The 24,504-nt window shown below is 33.2% G+C and overlaps 1 protein-coding gene across 1 annotated transcript in view; it reads left to right on the plus strand.

Annotated features, from left to right (window-relative positions):
• The window catches only part of LOC114332900 (N-acetylgalactosamine kinase), a 288,678-nt gene that overhangs the window by 245,523 nt on the left and 18,651 nt on the right, over nt 1-24,504 (plus strand). The window lies entirely within an intron of this gene.

Raw genomic sequence — 24,504 nt, forward strand, 5'->3', positions numbered from 1 at the left:
GCATTTATATTTGTAAAATACAACAATTACTTTTTGACCAGTGTGAGAGCAATAAGGTCCAATCCCTGCTGAAGCAGAGCCGGTATAATTCCGTCCTCACCTAGTAACTTGAAGGGAGCGAAACCCCTAACAGCCCAAGACACATTCGTATACAATACTACCTCCTTCGCCATCCGGAAATCCCTCATATGCGGGAGCCTAATCGTAGCTTGGGCAGTATCATCGTGCTTACTCTCCGGGAAGTGAGCATCCAAAAAAGTCCTGAGGGCCTCCTCGTCAGTTAAAATGAGCCTTCTTCTAGGCACCTGACCCACTCCAGGGGTCGCATCTTTGGAGAGGGCACGATGGAGCCCAACTGCAGCGGAAATGTGTTTCAAGCTATCCCAGTAAGCTCTCGACAACTCCTCTTTGACTTCTTAATGAGAGACTTATATTCCCTTTGAGTCTCCTTAAGACAGTCCATAGTGGGCAGGCTGACCAGTCCTCTTGGCCCTATTGAAGAGACCCCGAGTCAGTTTACGTTGTCTTTCTACCTGAGGTATCCACCAGCTAATAGTTGTCTTTCTTCTGTTTCATGGATGTAGGTTAAGTCTAGCTTGCTTATTTTTCTCTTCTGTAGTTCTACACTCATCATGATACATATATATGAATATCTTCTACAGATTCCGATATTAGTGTTTTTAATTGTCACCATTCCTCCTCTGCAGTATCTTCCTCTCTGGTTCTGTTGAATTGTATTTGGAGAGCATTTTGATATCTTGTAGTCTCTTTGTTGGGTTTTTTAATCGTTCTTACTGAACTAGAAACGACTTCTCAAGTGCTGGAAGAGACATAATGTGTTATAGGTTTGGATAGGTGCCTAGTATTGGGGAAAATGAGGGCGCTAATGAAGCAGCTAAGGAAGGTGCAGAAGGTGTGTTTCAAACCTGAACCCTTTTACTTAGCCTCGTATTAGAAAAAATGTAAAACTGATATACGGAAGTGATACCTAGATCAGCACCTACTAAGACGGCATAGGAGGACTAATTGTTGTCAGACTAAGGTGGCCGTTGGTTCAGTCTGGAAACATTAATATTGGTTAGGAAACCAATCAGTAGCTTTGAGTAAAGGTGGAATTGAGAGACAGTACAGGTACTCACAGGTGACGATAACCACGCAAGACAACAAAACATCTGTGGGCTCAGCCAATCAGCAGTGTATCCGAGGTGTGAGGAGAGGAAAGAGACAGCTGATCACTTTGTGGATGACTTCCCAGAAATTGGTACCGTGAAGCAGCATGATTCTACTTTATCCAAACAAGCTTGAAACCTGTAGTGATGGAGATCAAGCTTGAGAGACTTTCCAGATTCATCAAGCAGATATGGCGTCTAAAATGGAGGCCAGGTGGCAACCTCGAATAGCTATTAACCTTTCTAAACCTCACTACAATGACTGATAGTACAAGAACAATGGGTCCAAGACCTGAGTGAAAAATAAAAGTTTGATGGCTTATGAAATTTGTTTACATTATGTTTTGAGCACATGATAAGTCCTTTTTGATATCGTGTTAGTTTCTGTCTGTTTATCTATATGTGCAATAAACCTTTAAAGAAAAACTCAGTGTAAAAACGTACTGCATATATTGATCTTGGTCCACGAACGTACCTTGCTACTTACGATGATAAGATAAGATACTGACGATGGAAAAAATATCCGGAAACTCAGTGTACAGTTTCTTGGTATATACGGTGTGTCGAAATTGGGCTCAAAAAGTAGAAGATTTTCAAAAACACTTTTCTTATTTCATCAAATTGCATTATATGCACATACGTGTAAACTGCTAGTATTTTGAACATTAAAATAAATAGGTTTTCGAAAATTGGGGCGAACAATTTCGACCCAATGCTTTTTAAATGCATTCAGTTCTTTTTAATCCTGAGAAAATTAAGAAATATTTTTAAAAAATTTAAACGCAGAATGAAAGTTTAATTGTGCATAGCAGTTGTCGTTCTGTACCAATTCTTCTCAGGATTTCTTCATTTGTTCTTTTCAGGATTTCTTCATTTGTGCTTTGTAAAGCTCTTCCCGGGAGCTTTAAGGATTCGTCGATAGATCCACATCTCAAATGCCTCTAGCTTATTCATTGTGTTTATTTTTAAAGTTCATCTTCCATGCCATATAGGAGCACCGACCATATCTAGCATTTTGTGAATCTTAGTCTTAGGTTTAGGTCAAAGTCAGAGTTCGTAAAGACGTTTCTGAATTTCATGAATTCCCTTCTGGCCCTTTCTATCCGACATTTAATTTCCATATCCGACATCCAGTCTACACATAGCAAGGTTCCCAGGTACTTAAACTTTCTTACGCGCTCTACATCTCGGTCGTTATATGCTAGTCTTGCATTTTGATGTTGACATAATTGACGGCTGATTATAAGAACTTCATCTTTTTTATGTTGATGCTAAGTCCCATGTTCTCGCTATGCTCTCCAATTTTAGTAAGAAGGTTTTGGAGGTCTTCAATATTGTCTGCTATTAAGACCGAGTCATCCGCATATCGTATATTATTGACCCAGGTACCATTTACTTTGATGCCGCTTTCGCATTCCTCAAGAGCTTCCTGGAAGATACTTTCTAAATATAAGTTGAACAGTAGTGGGGAGAGAATGCATCTCTGTCTTACACCTCTGAGAATTTTTTGAGCTTGCGTTGTTTCATTATCCACCTTGACGACAGCTGTTTGATTCCAGTAAAGGGCTTCTATGCAACGAATGTCTTTTTGATCTATGTCGAGTTGTTTTAGTATATGTACGAGTTTATGATGTTGTACTCGATCGAAGGCTTTTTCATAATCTATAAAGCACATCATTACATCTTTCCTTTGATCGTAGCAGTTCTGAGCTAGCACTTGGGTTGCAACTAGTGCTTCCCTGGTACCCAGGCCTTTTTGAAATCCAAATTGTGAGCAACCAATAACCTTATCGCATTTTGTGGAGATTCTGTAGTGAAGAACTTTGAGGAATATTTTTAAAGAATGGCTCATCAGACTTATCAGTCGGTGGTCTTGACACTTTGTTGCGTTGTTCTTTTTTGGCAAAGGGATAAAGGTAGATACAAGCCATTGGACAGGGAATTTTCCTTTTTTATAGATTTGGTTGAAAAATCTTTGGAGTATCGTAATTCCCTCTTCATCTAACAATCTGAGTAACTCAACAGGAATTTGATCAGGTCCAACTGCCCTCCCGTCTTTCGAGGTATTTATTGCTTTAGTAACTTCTTCAATTGTGATCTCGGGACCAGCTACGTTGTTAATATCTATCACTTGTTCCTGAACGACTTCTATCGAAGGCCTCTCGTCTGCAAAGAGATTTTTGATGTATTTTTCCCATATGAGTTTTATCTTTCTATCATCTTGTGCCATTTTTCCTTGTTCATTTTCTAAGTTAGAAAACTTCTTTTTTCTGTATATTCCAGCTACCTCCTTTAGTTTCTTATGTAGTTTGTGGTCATCATGTTGTTTTTGTAACTGTTCCATTTCCTCACACTGTTTCTTTAGCCACTTATTTTTTGCCGTTCTTATCTCTCTTCTTATGCGTTGTTGTTGTTCTCGATATTTGTCTCGGTTCCCTTGCTTTTTGTTTTCTTCTTTCTTCGAACATTGCCAGGATTGCTTCAGTTATCCAACTTTTCTTTTGTATTTTTGTTTATAACCTAATTCTTTTTAAACTGTATCCGTCATTGTTTCCTCTATGGCTCTCCATGTGTTATCCAAATTAACTTCTCTTTCTAGTTCCACTTTTGTATTCTTTGGTAGTTCTTTGTTTAATTTCATACTTAATCTCTTATGGTATTCTCATCTTTAAGTTTAGCATAGTCTATTGTTGGTTCTGGTTTGCGTCTCCTCATATTAGTGATTTTTATTTTTATTGCTGCTAAGAGAAGGACATGGTCTGATGGGACATAGGCGCCAGGGTAAGTTTACACCCCTCAACATCATAGGTTCACCCCTATAACTTATTAAAATAAACATTATAGAAGTTTTCAGGGACTCTCAGCACTCGGTAATAAAGTAATCTTTTATTTAAAATGTTTTAAAGATATTTATTAGTTTTCACAGAATTCTAAAAAAAATGAATGCATTTAAAAAGCATTGGAGCCGAAATTTTGCTTTACCGAAACCTTCGGCACTCCATTGTATCGTAAAAAACACGAGGATATTCACAAAAATAACGGTAGGATATTGTACTATTTCCTTTGTTACCTAGATTTTATTGACCTATTTTTTTTTGTATAAGTACCTATTTACTGGTTTCTCGTACTTTTAACTCAATACAAAAACCAGCTATACTCATGTATCATCGAATAAAAACAGCTATTTTCTGTCACTGCTAATATGGAAATGTCCCAGATTGAAATTCATATATACGAGCATCATATTTTGTAATTTAAAACTGTCCTCGGCATTGAGGGTGGAAAAATATGAAAACAGAATGCACAACAGACTTCCATTTATGCTCCGCTGGAAAATATTACAAGTAACAAAGAATTTTCAATACAAACTTTGTTTACATAAGTATGTGGGAAATCTTACAAATATAATAGAAACTACTTTGGAAAAAAAAAGAATGCGTGTGTACTGTGTACGCACGTAAGAAGTTATACTTATATGATATGATTCCAACGAAATTAATATATGCACTTTAAACAGTTTATTTATGTTTTATTTAAATATTAAACTAATTTTAATACTTACTACTTTCCAAACATTTTTATTAAAACAATACCAAAAATTAAAAAAATAAAAGAATAAAACACACACAAACATATTGAAAAATGCACCAAAGAAATGATTTCTGAACAATATTTGTTGTCAAAAATTTTAACTAAAATTTTTGAAAAAAATCTGAAAAAAATTATATAAGGCATTATGACGCATTCTCTGAAAAAAATTATATAACAAATATATTCACAGTCATAAAATGTATGAAAAAAAATAAAAAAATAAAAACTTGCATTGGAATTCGAACCCGCGTGCTTAGACTTGAAATCCACTTACGCACACCCGTCACCCGACTTGACCACTTACACGTACCTGTCATGTGCGAAGATAGGTCAACTGAACGTTTTACTGTTTGACAGTTCTGAATTTAATCAAATTAGTTTGATTTTTGTGTGTGTGTGTGTGTTCACAAAGGGTATTAAAATACAACAAAACATAGAGTAAGAAAACAATAGGTATATTATATGAACAGTGGTAGAAATTTTCTTGATAGTCAAATTATGTAAATCAAAACATTACCTACTAGTAGGTACATACATTTTCCAAATAGGTAAGTACCTATGTAATTTTTTATTACAATACTGAAACATTTACAATTAAGTACGTACCTGTTGCTTTTAAAAACTATTTAAAAAGTTACTACAATTATAAACTTGTTTTTGTCTGTGTCCTCACAACAATAAAAACTAATATACAATATTTGTTTATCATATAGTCCAGAAAGCCACTGCGCATCCGCTAGGAAAAATATTCTAATTCGGATTTTTTGCACAATCTTACTCAAAAAGGACTCCTTTTAACAAATTTGCATGTTGCCAGGACCAAAAGGTGGTCAAAAATTTTTTAAACGTTTTTTTTTGTTTTTTTCCTAAAACTATTTTTTTTTGCATGGAAAAAGTTTTTTTAGGTTTTTTGGATCATTCCAAACAGAAAAGGTCTTTAGTGAATTTTCTCTAAAAATGATAGTTTTTGACATATAAGCGATTAAAAATTGAAAAATTGCGAAATCGGCCATTTTTAACCCTCAAAAACTATGTGAAAAACTGAAAATTTGAATATTGCCAAGATAGGTAGATATTCTTTAAACATCGGTTGATAAAATCTTGAAGAGCTTTTTGCAATACAATATTCAAAACTCCTTTGTTTTTTAATTGCTAATCAAGCGTGCGCGAAACTATTTTCCACCGACAGTATGGTGCAAATGAAAGGAATAAATTCGTTATTTCGTAAACCGGCGACTTTAAGAAAAAATCCCGAAACGGGTCGATTTTTATTTTTAATTTGTGATATTGTGGCATATATGGTATACTAGTGACGTCATCCGTCTGGGCGTGATGACGTAATCGATGATTTTTTTAAATGAGAATAGGGGTCGTGTGGTAGCTCATTTGAAAGATTCTTCAATTCTCTATTCAGTAATGTAAACATTTACATAATTATTTATACAGGGTGTCCTTCTACTTCTTTTTTTGTCAAATACTTTAATTTAATAAAAAATTTTGGACACCCTGTATAAATAATTATATAATTGTTTATATTACTGAATAGAGAATTAAAAAACCTTTCAAATGAGCTAGCACACGACCCCTATTCTCATTTAAAAAAATCATCGATTACGTCATCACGTCCAGATGGATGACGTCACTAGTATACAATATATGCCACAATATCACAACTTAAAAATAAAAATCGACCTGTTTCGCGATTTTTCCTTAAAGTCGCCGGTTTACGAAATAACGAATTTATTCCTTTCATTTGCACCATACTGTCGCGTCGGTGGAAAATAGTGTCGGGCACGCTTGATTAGTAATTAAAAAACAAAGGAGTTTTGAATACTCTTTTGCAAAAAACTCTTCGGGATTTCATCAACCGATGTTTAAAGAATATCTACCTTTCTTGGCAACATTCAAATTTTCAGTTTTTCATATAGTTTTTGAGGGTTAAAAATGGCCGATTTCGCAATTTTTCAATTTTTAATCGCTTATATGTCAAAAGCTATCATTTTTAGAGAAAAGTCACTAAAGACCTTTTCGGTTTGGAATGATCCAAAAAACCTAAAAAAAACTTTTTTCCATGCAAAAAAATAGTTTTAGGAAAAAAAAACAAAAAAAAAAAACATTAAAAAATTTTTGACCACATTTTGGTCCTGGCAACATGCAAATTTGTTAAAACGAGTCCTTTTTGAGTAAGATTGTGCAAAAAATCCGAATTAGAATATTTTTCCTAGCGGATGCGCAGTGGCTTTCTGGACTAATAACCTCCATATTGAACAATATTGCAACAATGCGTCTGCGCCGGGAGCAGGGTTTTTGATGAATTCGCGCATATTAAATTTCACTCCCATCGCGCCTAAAGAAGTATAAAAAAATCCTTTGTAAAAGGTATACAATTGTTTTTTAAATCCCTTTAAGGGCTACATCACAGAACGTTTTCGATTTTATTAAAAATCATCATCAGTGTTAAAATATAAAAGTAATGCAATTAATGAATGCAAATTTGATATTTAAATTTTGACTATTAAAATTTATTTAAAAAAGTTAAAACAGGTTGGTTATACTTACAAGTCGGATGCCAGCTGAGCCACGAAAGAAATATTAGGGTAAAAACTCTTTAAATATTATATAGTTGCATTAAAGGTGCATACTTAATTAAAACTCTATAGGATGCATAAAGATGAAACAGAATAATGCCCTTAGCTAAGGTATGGACCTTTCCAACACGTGGGATGTAAATTTAGTTGATTACATTTAATGGCAACTGATGCAAATTAAGTGATGTTTCTGAAAAAAAATTTATACCTTTTTCAAAGGATTTTTTTTTAAATTTTTGTGATTGATGGTATACAGCCAACTACAGTAAAATTTTTTTTTTCTTTTCCTTGTGGATTTTTTAGAAACTACACTGGGGTGCAAAATTAACCGTACACCTTAAAAATGGGTTATTTTTGATGTCTCAAATTTCCTGAACCTGTCCGATTTAAGTGATTTTTTTAATATATTATAGCCTTATTCTTTAACAATATCGCTGTAATAGTATTGTTGCTAAACAGTTAAATTTTCAATGTATACTGGGTGTACCAATCAAACTTTGTTTTTTTCTCAAAACTCGCATCACCCTGTGGAATATTATAGCATTTATAAAATACTGAAATTAAAATTCAACTATAGCCTCATGTTTTCTCAACATTTTGTTTTTTGATTTATTCGCTTATGTTGGATAATAAAAAAGTTAGGTACTTTAACAGCTAGCCATGTTTTTCATCAATACAGGGTGTTTTTAAATAGGTATAACAAACTTTAAGGGGTAATTCTGCATGAAAAAGTAATGACAGTTTGCTTTATAAACGGTATGTCCGCAAATGCTTCGTTTCCGAGATAGGGGCTGTTGAAATTGTTCTTACAAAATTACGATTTATTTATTGCTTTAAAACCGGTTGAGATATTCAAATGCAATTTGCTGCGTTTTAAGGCGTAGTTATTGTACATTTTTTCACATACAAGTAAAAATTTATTATTCTCCATTGGCGCGCATACTGGTAATATGACGGATCATATTACCCGTATGCGCGCCAATGGTAAATATTAAATTCTTGTATGTGAAAAAATGTACAATAACTACGTCTTAAAACTCACCTTTCATTTGCATATCTCAACCGGTTTTAAAGCAATAAATAAATCGTCAGTTTGTAAGAAAAATTTTAACACCCTCTATCTCAGAAACGAAGCGTTTGCGGACATAGGTCTATAAAGCAAACTGTCATTATTTTTTCATGTAGAATTACCCCTTGAAGTTTGCATTACCTATTTAAAAACACCCTGTCTCCCTCTACCAACTCTCCCTGTAGCATAGTATAGAGAAAAAGTATGATATTGAATACTAATATATTCTTCCCTTATACCGGAAAGTAAGTGTATATCTTATACTTATACTTGACATACTTTTATTGCCACTACATATTAATGCGTGCATGTATGTGAGTGTGAGGGTTATACACCATATTTGCGTGCATGTGAGTATTTATTTGTATGCATAAATATATATACTTTAATATTGGCTTGATCATTACCCTTTGATTTCAACCAGACCACTTACCTAACTCTGGTTTTTTGTTATTTGTAGCATTTAATTTTACTTTTACCGTGACCTGAAGATGCTGTGAATATTGTAGACAGCGAAACCGGTCGTCCGTTGTACAATAAATTGTTTGTGAGAACGTCTCTCTTTTCTTTACTACAAAAAACGTTTAATTGTGATGAGTGGTTCCTGAGATACAACTGGTCAAAGTTGACCGGCATTTATGGCAAAGATATAAGCAATAGGATCATAATTTTTGAACCATTATCCTCTTTCTTCACACCAATTTTCATCTTTAAAATAATGATAACATATATTATTATAATAAAAACTATCGATATTACGAGTGAAAATTGCCAAAAATAGCAAAATTCCAATCAAAAATTAGGTTGGAGAAAATGTCATCTCAAAGTTCAAAATGGGTATACGTTAAAAAAAAGCATTTTCTCGGCTTCCCATGGAGCAATTTTGTTCATTCGTTTTTTGTTCCCAAGTATCTCGAGTATAGCCATCTTACTAACGCATTATTAAATGTCAAATTTGCTTTTGTTTTGTTATAATAAATTAATTTATTTATTATAACAAAATTTTTAATTTGTTTAAATAAAGATTGTTTATATAATTATACAGCTTTCAAATGAGAATATTTGTGTTTTTAGCGTTAAAAGGTACACTGCGAGTAAGGTTCTCTAAAAAAAGTCAACAACTGGAAAAAAATGTAGTTTTCTTTTGGTATACATAAATTAATCTATGATAACAAAACAAAAGCAAGTTTGACATTTAATAATGCGTTAGTTAAATGGCTCTACTCGAGTTACTTGGGAACAAAAAAAGAATGAAGAAAATTGCTCCATGGGAAGCCGAGAAAATGCATTTTTTTAACGTATACCGATTTTGAACTTTGAGATTACATTTTCTCCAACCTGATAATTGATTGGAATTTTGCTATTTTTGGCAATTTGACTCGTAATACCGATAGTTTTTATTATAATAATATATGTTGTGATTATTTTAAAGATATGAAAATTGGGGCGAAGAAAGAGAATAAATATAAAAAGATGATGGTTCGAAAATTATGATCCTATTGTTTATATCATTGCCGTAAATGCTGGTCAACTTTAACCGGTTGTATCTCAGGAATCACTTATCACAATTAAACGCTTTTTCTTTTAAAAGAAGCGTCCTACCGCTTTTTTTTCCTGTACTCTTTTTATGATTTAATTTAATTTAATATTTCACGAGATATTCTATTTGTTTACAAGCCAAAAAATTGTTTATAATTTTAAAATATTCCTGAGGCCACCTAAACTGTCCAATTTCAATTCTGTAAAGTACATTCGATAGGTACAGTGTCTTTTTATACAGAAATCGTAGATATTCTTATATATCATAATTATTGTGGTTATTATAGCGACCGTACATTTTTAATTAACAATTCAATTGTTGCTAAACTGTTCATTTAATTTTCATTGGCTTCTGGAATTATAATCTATACAAAAAGAGCTTTGACACTGCCAAGTTATTTCATTATTGATAAGCAATTACTTATCTTAAATTTTAGTTGAAAATTAAAGATTTTGTTGGAAAAACCGACATTTTCCGGGGAAAATTTTCGTCGAAGTAAATCGGGAAAAACACGTCTCTATGCAGAATTTAATTACGGTGAAATTTATTTGAGCGTTTTTGGTGTAAAGTTAAAATGTTTGGAGTTGTAGAGCAAAAATTGAAAAAAACACGATTTTCGGGCACCATTTTGTTTATAAAAAAAGTAGCACACTATCTGCGGACTTTGCATACCTATATTATTAATATATACAATCATAAGATTCGATTCCAGCAATAAAATTGCTCGTAAATAAGTTTTTCTTGTATTTTGCTAATTAGCCCAGAGTATATGTCATTGAATAAATATGACATTAATTTGGGTGACGTTAGGTGTGAACTACATTTACCAAATCTTTTTTGAAAACATCTCCAATACAACACAAGCTTTGTTTTTCCCGAATCACAAAACGCAGTGAAACTAATTATTCAACTCTATTCGGACGCCAAAGTCTGCGAAGCATCGACGGAATATTTTGCGATTATTTCCATATATAAGACTAATTTAACTTGGAAATGTATTCTAATAATTTAAAAATTTATCCGCCCTCTGGTCATTGCAAGAAAGAAAAACAAACTTCTCTGCTAGTTTTTAATGAACAAGTTGGACAGTGCAGTCATAAAAATAAATTACTTTAAAATCTTTATTTGAGAATAGATTCACATACATGTATGTTAATTAACTAAAATGGCAAAAGAAAAAAGCGCCGGTTGTACAAATATTTTTTTATTGAACTGAGCTACATAAGCGTACTTCAGAAAGTTTAAAAAGGAATTGAACTTTTTAGAGTAGGTATTTCTTATAATTTTCTTAAAGTCTTGAAGAAAAAAAGAACAGTACATGAAGAATAGAGAAAAATACATTATAGAAGCAACAAAAAGAATTAAAAACACAAAAGTTGGAGGGGAAAGACAGAAATGATGAAATGAATGGGCGAGGAAGAATAGACCATTTCTGGATTATGTATAATAATGAATGCAACATTGAAGCTACCTACATAAAACAAAATATTGGGAAAATAATTTTATTCTACCTATGTATATCAAGGAAGAAAGAACTGTGTGTGTGTTGAAGACAAGAATTGTTATCCCAGAACCATCTGGTAGAACTATAAAGTGTTAGTCTAGACAGTCTAGAGCAAATAGCATTTAAAGTATATACTAAAATAATAGCGCATATATTAAGAGCTAAAATTGGAGAATTTACTACTTGAAGCTGTTTATTTTAAAACGTTGCAAATTTTGACTTCCAATTATGACGTAGGAAATTAAAAAATACGGTTTATACACATCAGGTTTAGACAAAATGTAAGTAAAATAATAATTTTACGTTTTGTCAGGTGTGTAGAGTCGACCCCGACAAAAATGGTCGGGGAATTTTGTCGTGTCAGGAGATAAGATTGTCGTAGATAGGTCTCGTATACAGGGTGAGGCAGATAACTGGCCTATTAGAAATATCTCGAGAACTAAAGGCAACAGAATCATGAAAATTGGAATACAAGGGTTTTGAAGGATGATCTATTAAATGAAAATATTTTCATCTCTTTGCAACTTCCGGTTATACCGGAAGTTGCTTATAACTTCGTTTTTTTAAATGGGACACCCTCTATATTTTTACATTTTTGCATTCTCTTCGATGTCTTCTTTCTTAAAATATGAGGATTTGTAATCTTATACAGGGTATTTTAAAAGATAATTACGTTTTTTTACTAATTTCGTAGCAATATTCACACCCTGCAGAATTGTAGTAGTTTGACAACTGAAACTCTACTTACGTTCAAATGATTTTTAATATAGTCTACTATTGCTAAGAATCATTAGTATAGCTAAATTTTTAATTTTAGTATACAGGGTTGGTCGAAACTCGGAATTAGTATTTTCTGAGTTTTCTTAAATGGAACACCCTATATTTTAGTATTGTAATGAAATGATATTTTATGGTACTTTTTTATTTCTTAAGCATTCCCTATAACTAACTGCTTTAATTTGTGCTTAATTGTTAGTCGCACCAACAATCTTAACTAGGTAGGTATTTTGATAGCTAAACCATTATTGGTAATTTTAAGGATCAGTCTGGATTAATATGTATTTATTTCTGAAAAATTATTTGTAATTGAATATTTTCACGGCCAACCTAATAAAATTTTACGTATTTTTTGTTGCAATTAATGTTTAGCTTGAATCACCAATAACTCACAAATTAAAGCAGCTAGGTATAGGGAATACTTATAAAATAAAAAAGTACTATGAAATATCATTTCATTACAATACTAAAATACAGGGTGTTCTATTTAAGAAAACTCAGAAAATATTCATTTTGAGTTTCGACCAACCCTGTATACTAAAATTTCAAAATTAGCTATACTAATGATTCTTAACAATAATAGACTATATTAAAAATCACTTGAACGTAAGCAGAGTTTTTAATGGCAAACTATTACAATTCTACAGGGTGTGAATGTTGCAAGGAAATTAATAAATAAACGTAAATATCTTTTAAAATACCCTGTATAATATTTCAAAATCTTATATTTTAAGAAAGAAGATATTGAGGAGAATCCAAAAATGTAAAAATATACAGGGTGTCCCATTTAAAAAAACTAAGGTGTAAGCAACTTCCGGTATAACCGGTAGTTGCAAAGAGATGAAAATATTTTCATTTAATAGATCATCCCTCAAAACCCCTTTATTCCAATTTTCATGATTCTGTTGCCTTTAGTTCTCGAGATATTTCTAATAGGCCAGTTATCTGCCTCACCCTATACAGGGTGTTTCATTAATAATTGTCCATATAGTAACTGGAGAAACCTTAGCACAAAATACGAAGATTTAACCTAAATAACTTAAATAAAATGTGGTTCCTTACCGAGTTACAGGGTGTTTTATCTAAAAATTTAAACACTATTTTTGCTCAGCATTTTGAAACTATTCGACGTATCACTACCATACTTGGCATAAAGTGCGACTGCTAGACACCCTACTAAATTATGATAAACAAACTTTTCTAGCTACTACCAGAGGCGTACGACAGGGGATGGTGAATGGTTGACCCTTCTCAAATTGTACGCCACTGGAGGAATTACTATTTTAATGCCATTTTTAGATTCTCCAATACTTTCTACGTAAATAATATACTCTTCAGTGGTAACGATAAAGTCATTAGTTTTCGAGATATTTGAAGTTAAATATGAAACAACACAGTTATTTTGATTATTTTATGATATGATTCATACGATTAAAATATAAAAATTATTTGTACCCAGTACTTTAAAACTATTTGGCGTATCTTTATCATACTTGGCAGAAAGTACAGGTACTGTGAATCGTACTAAATTAAGATAAATTACCGTTTCTAGCTACTACCAGAGGCGTACGACAAGGGATAGTGGCTGGTTGACCCTTCCCAAATTCTACGCCACTGACGAAATTGCTATTTTAGTGTAATTTTTTTATTTTGCAATACTTTTTATGAAAATAATGTACTCTTCATTCGTAACGATAAAATGATTAGTTTTCGAGATATCTGAAATTAAAAATGAAGCGACAAAATACATTAATCAAAATAACCGTGTCGTTTCATTTTTAACTTCAAAAATCTCGAAAACTAATGACATAATCGTTAGGAATGAAGAGTATATTATTTGCATAGAAAGTATTGGAGAATACAAAAATTGAACTAAAATAGCAATTTTACCAGTGGCGTAGAATTTGGAAAGGGTCAACCATTCACTTTCCCCCGTCGTACGCCTCTGGTAATAGCCAGAAACGTTTGTTTAACATAATTTAGTAGTTTGTACAGTATCTATACTACCTGCCAAGTATGAAAAGTATACGTCGAATAGTTTTAAAATGCTGAACAAAAATAATTTTTAAATTTTTAGATAAAACACCCTGTAACTCAGTAAGGAACCACATTTTATTTAAGTGTTTTAGGTTAAATCTTCGTATTTTGTGCTAAAGTTTCTCCAGTTATTATATGGACAATTATTAATGAAACACCCTGTACAGGTGTGTAGTCGCTTTTATCTGTACATGCTGTCATTTAGTATCAATCCTGTAGGAATGAGTGGCACCAGTTACAATCTCTTCATGTCACTAATTGATAGATAAAATGTGCCTATTGTTATATGTTATATAGACCAGGGCGCATCTGTAAAAATATTAGTACATTTGGACGTTGAGAGGTGACTCAAATTTTTTTGCAGAAATTGCTTGAAAATAAATCAAATAATAATATTTGAGTTATCCTCCCTCTCAAAAAGGTCCGGAACATTGTTTAAATAATCAAAATGTCAAAAAATTAAGGAAAAATTCGATTTTTTTCTTGGTTTTTTAATTATAACTTTAAAAGTATTCATTTCCGAGAAAAGTTGTACTAACATAAAAGTTGCGTAATTAAATTTCCTACAATATAGAATGGGTTAAAAATTTAAAAAATAGTCACCCTTGTTGCAAAATAGCAATTATTGTGAAAAAAACATACAAAAACAAGTATTCGTATTTTACGTTTTTCAACCATTTATGCTACACTTAGGACCTTCATATTTCACCCTGAAAAACTTTATGATACAATAAAACAATACTGTAAATTTCATTAAGATCGGTTCAATAGATTTTGCAAAATAAATTTTGCAATCCAGCTTTCGTAAAAAAAATTCATTTTTTCAAAATGTTACAGGACTGAAAATAAAGCAGATAGCAAGTTGAAAATTTTTTTGCATATAGAAGTGTACTGTACCTTTCATTCGCAATTTTACAAAATTAAAATCGATTAACACCACGGCGTCAGGAATTTTTTTAAATAAACATTAATTTATTGGTGCTACGCGCAGGACAGCGGATAGTTTGCTCTGAATGGGCATTCCAATGACCTTTGATAATTATTGATACATTTTAATTTTTATTACATTTCGATATAAATAAATAAATTTGTTTATTGCAAAATAAAAACACATACTCTATCTTTGATATAACAATTTTATTAGCAAAAACTTTCTTTGTTCATATATTTTAACTTAAATAATAAAAGTTTATTATTTTTAAACATATGCAATTGTTTAAACAATATTTCACAAACAATAATAAAATTAGTTTGATTTTTGTGGAATTAAAATATTAAAATACAACAAAATATAGAGTAAGAAAACAATATATTAGATAAAGATTGGAAGACATTTTGGTGGAAATCAACTTGTGTGAATCGAACACCGCTGTCCTGCGCGTAGCACCAAAAATTATTGTTTATTTCAAAAATTTTCTGACGCCGTGGTAATTAATCGATTTTAATTTTGAAAATTGCAAATGAAAGGTACAGTACACTTCTATAAGCAAAAAAAATATTTTAACTTGCTACCTGCTTTATTTTCAGTCCTGTAACATTTTGAAAAAATTAATTTTTTTTACGAAAGCTGGATTGCAAAATTTATTTTGCAAAATCTGTTAAACCGATCTTAAAGAAATTTACAGTATTGTTTTACTGTATTATTAAGTTTTTCTGGGTGAAATATGAAGGTCCTAAGTGTATCATAAATGGTTGAAAAACGTAAAATTCGAATACTTGTTTTTGTATGGTTTTTTCGCAATTATTGCTATTTTGCAACTAGGATGACTATTTTTTAAATTTTTAACCAATTTTATATTGTAGGAAATTTAAATACGCAACTTTTATGTCAGTACAACTTTTCTCGGAAATGAATACTTTTAAAGTTATAATCAAAAAACAAAGAAAAAAATCGAATTTTTCCTTCAATTTTTGACATTTTGATTATTTAAACAATGTTCCGGAGCTTTTTGAGAGGGAGGATAACTCAAATATTATTATTTGATTTATTTTCAAGCAATTTCTGCAAAAAAATTTGAGTCACCTCTCAACGTCCATCTCAAAACAGATCCGCCCTGGACTAATAACAGATAGCATTATAAACGCACAAACTAAAAATCAATTCGGTGGTGATTAAATCCGAAACAAAAACGCAGTGAACCCAAAAAAGACTGGAATTGCGGGCGATAGCAATTAATCTCATTTGTTGCAAATAAATTTAGCGAAAGGGTCACTTTAAATTGTATAGAGTAACATTTGGGATATAAAATACAAAAAAGGACAAGGAGTGGGTATGGAGTTAATGGAGAGCGCGGACACTACACCGAGAAAACAATTTCTTTTTTGACAAAATAAGTTATCAATCGAAGTAGCACATAAAACGGCAATAAATATCGTTCCCATACCACAATATTGACAACAGGTGGAATACTTTCTTTGGTTACAACCTCCTGAGATTTTCAAAAATTATACGTTATACAGGATATCTATTTCGAGTTTATTATCAGCGTGTAATTATTAACTTGCGATACAAAAACCAAACCTATTAACAATTTGAAGTGTAAATATTATATATATATATATATATATATATATATATATATATATATATATATATATATAAAAAACAAAATATGCACAAGATGGAATGCAATCATAGACACGTGTTTCTGACTTATTAGTCGTCATCAGTATGATATAGCTAAACAGGAGCAATGCAACCAATTTGTGGCTATAATGTTAGAAGACCCTCAGGATTCGAGAGCAACAACTAACAAATCCACGGAGGAAGCTACAGCTACCTGAGGCAAGGAATGCCAAACGTTTAGAACGTTTTAAACAATCAAACAAGGAGAGGTTAGCGCGAGTTAATAAATATCGGCATGGCTCGCAATAAGTATGAAAAACAAAATATGCACAAGATGGAATGCAATCATAGACACGTGTTTCTGACTTATTAGTCGTCATCAGTATGATATAGCTAAACAGGAGCAATGCAACCAATTTGTGGCTATAATGTTAGAAGACCCTCAGGATTCGAGAGCAACAACTAACAAATCCACGGAGGAAGCTACAGCTACCTGAGGCAAGGAATGCCAAACGTTTAGAACGTTTTAAACAATCAAACAAGGAGAGGTTAGCGCGAGTTAATAAATATCGGCATGGCTCGCAATAAGTATGAAAAACAAAATATGCACAAGATGGAATGCAATCATAGACACGTGTTTCTGACTTATTAGTCGTCATCAGTATGATATAGCTAAACAGGAGCAATGCAACCAATTTGTGGCTATAATGTTAGAAGACCCTCAGGATTCGAGAGCAACAACTAACAAATCCACGGAGGAAGCTACAGCTACCTGAGGCAAGGAATGCCAAACGTTTAGAACGTTTTAAACAATCAAACAAGGAGAGGTTAGCGCGAGTTAATAAATATCGGCATGGCTCGCAATAAGTATGAAAAACAAAATATGCACAAGATGGAATGCAATCATAGACACGTGTTTCTGACTTATTAGTCGTCATCAGTATGATATAGCTAAACAGGAGCAATGCAACTAAGCATGCAGGACGACTAATAAGTCAGAAACACGTGTCTATGATTGCATTCCATCTTGTGCATATTTTGTTTTTCATACTTATTGCGAGCCATGCCGATATTTATTAACTCGCGCTAACCTCTCCTTGTTTGATTGTTTAAAACGTTCTAAACGTTTGGCATTCCTTGCCTCAGGTAGCTGTAGCTTCCTCCGTGGATTTGTTAGTTGTTGCTCTCGAATCCTGAGGGTCTTCTAACATTATAGCCACAAATTGGTTGCATTGCTCCTGTTTAGCTATATCATACTGATGACGACTAATAAGTCAGAAACACGTGTCTATGATTGCATTCCATCTTGTGCATATTTTGTTTTTCATACTTATTGCGAGCCATGCCGATATTTATTAACTCGCGCTAACCTCTCCTTGTTTGATTGTTTAAAACGTTCTAAACGTTTGGCATTCCTTGCCTCAGGTAGCTGTAGCTTCCTCCGTGGATTTGTTAGTTGTTGCTCTCGAATCCTGAGGGTCTTCTAACATTATAGCCACAAATTGGTTGCATTGCTCCTGTTTAGCTATATCATACTGATGACGACTAATAAGTCAGAAACACGTGTCTATGATTGCATTCCATCTTGTGCATATTTTGTTTTTCATACTTATTGCGAGCCATGCCGATATTTATTAACTCGCGCTAACCTCTCCTTGTTTGATTGTTTAAAACGTTCTAAACGTTTGGCATTCCTTGCCTCAGGTAGCTGTAGCTTCCTCCGTGGATTTGTTAGTTGTTGCTCTCGAATCCTGAGGGTCTTCTAACATTATAGCCACAAATTGGTTGCATTGCTCCTGTTTAGCTATATCATACTGATGACGACTAATAAGTCAGAAACACGTGTCTATGATTGCATTCCATCTTGTGCATATTTTGTTTTTCATACTTATTGCGAGCCATGCCGATATTTATTAACTCGCGCTAACCTCTCCTTGTTATATATATATATATATATATATATATATATATATATATATATATATATATATATATATATATATATATATATATATATATATATATAATATTAATATAATATATATAATATATTATATATTATATATATATATATATATATAATATTGATATAATATATATAATATATATATATATATATATATATATATATATATATATATATATATATATATATATATATATACACCGGTTTATAGCGTCCTGCGCCTTCCGGTTCCTATTCTCCAGCCGCGTCGATCTGTCCAATCTCCTGGTCGGAGATCTCTCTCAGACATGGCTTTCTGGATTCCACTTATCCAGGTTGTTTTCGGTCTGCCCCTTTTCCTTCTTTCCGGGGGTTGCCATTCCATTATTAGCTTTGGGAGTCGATGTTCCTCCATTCTTTGTACATGGCCATACCAACAAAGTTGTTTTTGTTGGACTTCTTCAATTATGTTTGTTTTTCTATTCATAACATCTCGTACCCGTTCATTCGTTATATGTGAGACTCTGGAGATGCAGGCCGATCTTCGCCAGAAGTCCATTTCCAGTGCAAGCAACTTCTGTTCTGTTCGCTTATTCAGTTGCCAGGTTTCACATCCATACAGTACCACGCTTTTAAATATGCTATTATAAAGCTGTGTTTTCTTTTCTTTTGATATGGTTTTTGACTAAAGTAGCGAGTTCAAAGCTCCTATTACCTTCTTTCCTTTCATAATTCTTTCCTCTATTTCGAATTCTGTCCTTTCACTTTGTTGGATTCTCGTTCCAAGGTATACATAATCAGAGCTTGGCTCGATAACCATATCATCCTCTAGATGTAACTCACTTTTCTGTCCTCCTATACACATATATTTGGTTTTCTTCATATTAACGTATAGGCCCCATTTTTTGTATTCTCGAAACAGCCGGTTTGTCATAAATATTAGATCATCTTTATCCTGGGAAATCACCACCTGATCGTCAGCAAAATGCAGTGTGTATAATGTTGAGTCGTCGTTTAGCTGTATCCCCATTCCAGAACACGATTTGCGCCACTTATGCAAGACCTCATTTATATAGATTTTAAACAGTGTTGGCGATAAGCTGCATCCCTGTCGTAGTCCCTTATTCACCATGAAGCTATTGGATAATCTGCTGTTGATTTTTATGTTTGCTTGGATATTGTTATAGAATTGTTGCACTGCTTTTATTAAAGTTATATTAATAGGGGATTTTTCCAGGACTTGTCATAATTTACAAAGTGGTACGGTATCATATGCCTTAGTTAGATCAACGAATAGTAGATGTATTTCTCTGTCTCTGGCTACTTTTTTTCCATTGAGTTGGTTGAGCGTGAAGATGTGGTCGATACAGGATCTTCCTGCTCGGAATCCTGCTTGTTGTTAATATTGTAAATATTATAATTTTAATATTTAAATGTGAATGTGTGTGAATTTCAAAAAATGGATGATTAAAATTACATCCAAGGAGTAACAAAAACATCTTTGCAGTATGTATAGCCATCCCAATAATATACAGGGTCATCAAAACGTACCTACATCTGGTAATGTACAATTTTATCCTAATACACAATGCAATACAAATATACAGGGTCAACCAAGCATGTTTATAACTAATACTATGCCTAACAATTATAATATGATACCAAACTTTAACACACATGGTCAGCAAATTTTTTATATTCCTCAAAACCAATCATTGCAACCTAACACTAGCATGCTAAATCCGATAGCACCTGACGTTCCACCAGGACCTTCAGCGTCAACGCACCACATGGATGATTTGGACTGCAGTCATTACTCCGATTATTCAATGAGTAGCAGCGATGATGAAACACAAAATCCAAACCCAGAAACAGACAAACATCCCTGGCAAGATGTTATTAAACAAAAGCGAAAAAGGTATAAAAAAGCTAGCACACATACTGATAAACAAAATACACTTACTTCAAACAAATTTGATGCTTTACATAGATAGCCTTGATGACACAAATGAGGAAACAAGCAAAAGTATATCTGAAAATAATAATACAGCAATACAATCCAGACCTCCTCCTATATACATCTACGGTGTTACTGATTATGCAGCTATGTTAACCAATTTGTCAAACGTTTTACCGGAAGAAGAATGCCATACTCGAACATTATCCGAAAATACTGTCAAAATATATCCCAAAACAGTAGACATCTACAGGAAACTAGTAAAATATTTGCGAGAAGAAGGAGTAGTTCACCACACCTATCAACTAAAAGAGGAACGTGCCTACCGAGTAGTTATTAGAGGACTCCATCATTCTGTAAAAGTTAATGATATACAACATGAATTACAGTCCAAGGGACACAAAGTTAGAAATATTGTCAACGTCACACACAGAGTAAGTAAAGCACCTCTGCCCTTATTCTCTGTAGACTTGAAGCCTCAAACTAATAATAAGGAAATATTTTATATACAATATTTACACCACACAAGATAACGGGTGAGCCTCCTAGACCGAAGAATGGAATAATTCAGTGTATGAGATGCCAGAGGTACGGACATTCAAAAACATACTGTACAAAACCATTCAGCTGTGTAAGATGTGGGCGTGGACATGACTCAAAAACCTGCCAGAAGCCACGTGACACTCCCGCCACATGTGCTTTATGTAATGGAGGCCATCCAGCCAATTTTAAGGGCTGTTCTGTGTACCGAGATTTAATTAACAAGAAAACCAACAATAGGGTTTACCTCATATCCACCAACAAAATCAACAAACAGGAAATACTTTCTTTGGTTACAACCTCCCGAGATTTTCAAAAATTATAAATCATACAGGATGCCGAGGAAATTAAGATGAGAAATTTTTTTTTAATTTTTAAAAATTTTTACAATCCTCTCATCTTAATTTCCTCGGCATCCTGTATGATTTATCATTTTTGAAAATCTCGGGAGGTTGTAACCAAAGAAAGTATTCCACCTGTTGTCAATCTGGTGGTATGGGAACGATATATATTGTCGTTTACTGTGCATGCTACTTCGATTGATAACTTACTTTGTTTTAATTTCTTTTTTCTTATTTATCTATTTAAAGATTTTTACAGCTGTCGCCATCTTCCTTCTTTCAGCCAACGTCTTAAGTCCTTTCTGTTCTGCCATTCTCTATCTCTAAGGTCTCGAGCACTTCATCCCTTCATAATTTTCGGGGTGTCCCTTTTTCCCTTTCCTATTGGGCTCTAATCCGAAATCATTGATATCTACCTTGTTTTTCTTCGATATAGCTGAGTATGTCTTGTTCTACTGTGATTCTCTGTTTATCTCCTCGTTTCTAATGCGATCTATTCTTGTCACTGTGCAGCTTTTAACGAATTTTTTTAAACTAATTATTTTAAACATTACTCAATAATTTCTTACAGATAGTTTCTTCAAAAGAAATGCAATAATGGTTACATTTTCATTTTCTTGTCCTTGAAATTGAATTGAAAACTGAAATTGATTGAAAACTACACGTAATATTTTGCAGTGTAATAAATGTGATAAGTGCGTTAATAACGGGCAAAATAAAAGATGGAAAATCTGATATGTTGTGACATAAAACGAGATGAACTAGTAGAGGTGGGAATTTATTAATACAAACATATAAATTTACATTACATTGATAGTTTCCCACTTTAAGACATATTGGAGGAGTCTGACAGCTGCCACTGTGACAGGTTCTGTGACAGTTTGACTCCGATATGTTTAAGGGTGGTGTTTAATCTGAAATATTCATCATTCATATCCGATATTAAACAATATATATTTATCACCCCGTATATCACATGAACCTATTTGTTATTATATTCACACATGTGCGGGTTACTAATTTTGTTTAATTGTTGCAAATCATAAACAATATTTTTGGCAATGGAGACTAATTTTGCTGACTAAATAAAAACCTTTGCTTGAAAGTCGTGTGGGCTATGACCCAATTTATCCTGCAGCTAAGAAAGAGCATACATTAGATTTATTCACTAGAGTCAACTGAACGAGGCAAGACGTGCCTTTAATTAGATTCCTTCGATTAACTTCACCGAGTCAACATGTAGCATTATCATAGAAGTCTCAGTTTAAATTTCATACGAAGCGTTTCAATAAAGTAACGTCTCCCAGAAAACCTAGTGTCAGTTTACTTCAATAAATTATCTACTTGCATTGGTGTTTCACTAAGACTATTGTAATTATTCATCTATGCTACTGGCAAGGATCGCGGTGTCATCGGCAAATTTTATATTGTTCGTTAACTTATCATTTATTTCTATGCCATCATTTACATTTTCTATACATTTTTTTAAATATTTCCTCGGAACAAATTAATATTAATGGGAGTGGGGATAAGATACGTTCCTGCCGGATACCTCTTTTGATGTCCACACTTTCAGTAACTTCATTGCCAATTTTTGCTCTTGCTTTTTGGCCCCAGTATAGGTTTGCACATTCCGAATATTCTTGTTCATAAAAGACACTTTCAACAAGGTGGAAGTAGCAACAAGTGAATTAAGGCTGAAGATTAATGAAGAGAAGACGAAATATATGTGTATAAATAGAACAACACGAAGAGACAGGATAGGACAAAACGTGACGGTCAACACCTTCAATTTCGAAAGAATTCACGTTTTAAGTATCTGGGGACCGTAATCTCAGCTAACAACGATGTTACTGAAGAAATAAAAGACAGATTCCAATCAGCAAATCGCTGTCTATTCGCACTGGACAAGCTTATAAAATCAAAAAATATTACAAGAAGTTCAAAGATCAAAATCTATAAATCTATCGTCAAACCTGTACTAACATATGGATGCGAAACGTGGACCATGAACAAAGCAAACGAAGAAAAGCGTTTTGAACGAAAAATACTTTTAAAAGTTTTCTGACCTCACCACAACATCACCACATACCAGTATAGGATCAGAACCATATCGCATTAAAACCACTCTACTATGACACCGATATTGTCCAAGAAAATAAATCACAGCGACTAAGATGGACAGGTGCATAGACTTCATAACGAGAGACTTGTAAGATTGGAATGGGAGGAGATTCCTACAGGCAAAAGATCACTGGGACCTCCCAAAATGCGATGGAGAGAGAATGTCCAAGCAGATTTCCGGAAAATTAACATTCCATTCGACCCTTGGTTGATGGAAGACAGAACAAATTGGAAAAAAGTTATACAGTCAGCCAAGACCCGCTTAGGGTTGTAGCACTACCTGATGATGATGAATACCTGTCTTTCGATTTTTTTTACAGTAAAACCTCTCATATCCGGATCAGTGTGGCGACAGACCGATCCGGATATGAAAAAATCCGGATATCAAAACCACTTCTTTTATAGTCTCTGATACGTTTTCTGAACATAAGGAAAATCAAAATACTCGTAATGAGTAAACAACAGCATATAAAACCGTCTATGTAAATAATACCAAACTTGAGCAAGTTGATAAAATCATTTACCTTAGACAGCAATTAAATTGTAACGCAGAAAGTCACGGCGAAATTATGTCTAGGATAGACCAGGCTAGAGCCGCTTTTAGAAGGATGTCCAAGGTGTTATGTAACAGAGACCTAAAATTGGCATTGAGGATCCGCCTACTTCGCTGCTACGTGTTCTCGGTCTTACTTTATGGTGTCGAGTCCTGGACTGTGAATAAAATCGATCTAAATCGCCCTGAGGCTTTCGAAATGT

The sequence above is a fragment of the Diabrotica virgifera genome, chromosome 9, assembly GCF_917563875.1.
Source record: "Diabrotica virgifera virgifera chromosome 9, PGI_DIABVI_V3a".
Taxonomy (NCBI): domain Eukaryota; kingdom Metazoa; phylum Arthropoda; class Insecta; order Coleoptera; family Chrysomelidae; genus Diabrotica; species Diabrotica virgifera.